Here is a 2933-nt window from a genome sequence, read left to right as displayed (position 1 = left end):
TTTGCATAGGGACGGTAGGGACATAACACTACTAACTTTTCAGGAGGCTCAAATTGTCCCCACCAACTTTTAAGCAACCATATTTGCATTATATAATGAGTTAAGATATATAGGTAATTTAGATTGTCTTCCCAAATGTTGTAAGGATAGAATTGACCCTACCATTATTAAGTGTATTTTCATTATGTTCAGACTTACATACTTTTCACTTGCTGAATTTGCCGGTCCATTTTTTTCCTCAAACGCACGTTTGATTGGCTGATGACTTGAATCGAACCGTGTATCAGGTGAACCAATACACATGAAAGTTAGTATAAGTCAATACAGATTTATTTTGCATTGATCATTTAGCATATCAATTAATTAGGTTCGTATTCGTGACAAATGTAGCCCTGACCCCCGTTCACCCAATCTGTTTGGTCTTATTAATGTCCCGTCCCCAGCAAAAAGTGTACATGCAGGTTATGCCGTTATATCGTCCCTACCAATGTTGAGACCAAACCTACGCCCTTGAGTGATTGCCAGGATTATACAGAAAAACTTCAGGTTGCTTCAGTCAAAGTGGACAAACAACAAGTTTATAGATGTCAGATCTGACATCTGTAATGACCTTATTCAGTCTCCAGGTAATGTACATCTGACAGCCATCTATTTTCTTTTTCAAACATGTTTTATTTTTCAGGTTTGGTTTTCTGTCCAGTAGAGTTACTACTAGGGCTGGGGATCAATTCAAATGTCAAGAATCGATTCGATTCCGAATCTTAAGATTCAGAATCGATTATCAAGATTTTACTCGATCCGATTAGATTCTGATATTGATTTGGGTTAGTGTTATTAAAACTGTTTTTTGAGCGGTTGCATGAATTATATGACATATTAATACTAGTATTATAGTGAGATTAAACAGCAAGTATTGGCAGCTAATGATGACTGTAAGGACCAATCACCTCCCAGTATGCTGATTTAATTGCTTTCAGAAACATCGTGTGGGGCAGAATTACAAAAACAGATCCAGGGAAGTAAACAGAGGCTGTATGAAATCGGTTTTATTTTTTCCCGCATTCCGTTTTAATTTTTTCAATTTTCGGTGTATTTCGGTTTTAAATTTTTGAGAATTTGGTTCGGAGCATTTTATGCAAATGTAACCCCAAGACAGTATATAAAGTAATGAAATATGGACAATTTATACAATTATAACAGAAAACTTTAATGTTTTCATACCTTTTAAAGGCAAAAACATGGCACCAGGTATTCTTGTGTCCAACAAAACATTCCTTTTTTGGGCATAAACAAAAAAATACCAAAAGTTGTAATGTAATGATGAAAAAAAATCGATCTTTAGACATACAAATAATCGATTTTTAGGAATTAATATGAGAATCGATTTAGAATCGGAAAATCTATTTTTTTTAAGACAGGCCTAGTTACTACAGATTAATAACATGGTAATTATAGTGTACGCTAACTAGCACACTTCAAGATACTTAGTGGCACTTGATGGAAAGGAATCACAGTGTTTACATGCTTCTTTTAATAACTGCAGCCTGAACAACCACTAAACTATTATTATTTAAAATATGTTTGAAAAGTGCAGATATTTTTGGCTACTTTTCAGGCGGTTGATCCGACTTTTTCCACAGGTGCTCTTTGTCCGCTGGTGGGAGTCTGCTCACCTGTGTGTATGCAAGTGTGTGTGTGTGCATGCACATCCGTGTGTGTGCATGCATGGACTGAAGCAGGACTCCATTGTGCCTGATACGGAGAGCAGAGAAAATTGAAAATGTGGAACGCACATAGAGACAGAACGACTCGTATATGGTCGCAAAAGCTATTTCTCTTCTTGATTTCTGGTAGTTTTAGAATTTTGTAGGTATTGACAATAGCCTTGGAGTTATTAGAAGTACATATGCTAAATCCTGTTGGCGTCAACTTGACCTTTGGACTTGTGCTGTTGGGGTGGGCAGGACACCCCCTAATATAATGGCAGGGGAACCCTGGTCAGCATGCCGGTGTTGGGCGAGCTGATACTGTGCCTGATTCCACAGGGCTCGGTCTATGCCATGAGATGCCGACTAGCATGACCTTCCATTCGCTCTGATCAAAAGTGATCAAAGCCTGTCCACCTTTATTTCTGGTGTTGCTGCTTCAATTAAATTTAAAGCAAACACTGCTGGAGCTGACGTGAGGATCGTGGGAGTTGTGGGTCCCACTGGATCAAGTATTAGTGGGACCCTAAACAACACTTTGTTAATTGATCCAAGCCTTCAGGCCCTTGGCACTTTTCAGAGGTCCCAGCAGATGTTAGGACAAAGTTAATCAGTCTGAAAAGGTGTTCGGGCCGCTGCCAGGGAAAGAGAGCAATGAGCCAGAGGCTGTTCGCTGGCCCTCAGCCCGAGGCAGCTCTAGTTGGTTGTCAGCTACCTCATGTAGCAGCTGGAGCAACTGGGTCCTCGGCTTGAGCCAACTTCACCATGGACCATTTCAGGCCTCTTCCAGGTTGATTAACTGCTGTTTGGTCACCTAGGTTGCTATTGTTGCAACCGAGCTCTCGGGTAGATGACAGAGAAACTGCTGGTCCTTGTGGAGTTTCACTGATCCTTGTTTCAGCTCCCAGAGTACTCGTTTCTAATGCGGTTTTGGTAATGACGTCCGAAATGCAGACGGGTGAACAAGCACAGATACCTCAGTTCAGATAAATGAACAATACTGTTTGTTTAAACTTGAAATGAAATGAGAACTTTTTTGCCCATGTCCAGGTGGAACTAATTATTTTAGCTGTTCCATTCACTCCTGTTCATTCATTTATCAAAAAGGTCAGGATGACTTTGAATGTGGGGATATGGCACTTCTGGGTCGATTGTTGGCGTTTTTCATCCACGTTGATGAAGACAGAGAAAACCCATTCCAATAACTGAGGTCTTTCTGTATAGCAC

The sequence above is a fragment of the Cololabis saira genome, chromosome 14 (assembly GCF_033807715.1).
Source record: "Cololabis saira isolate AMF1-May2022 chromosome 14, fColSai1.1, whole genome shotgun sequence".
In the NCBI taxonomy this organism is placed as follows: Eukaryota; Metazoa; Chordata; class Actinopteri; order Beloniformes; family Belonidae; genus Cololabis; species Cololabis saira.
This window is presented reverse-complemented; position numbering follows the sequence as displayed.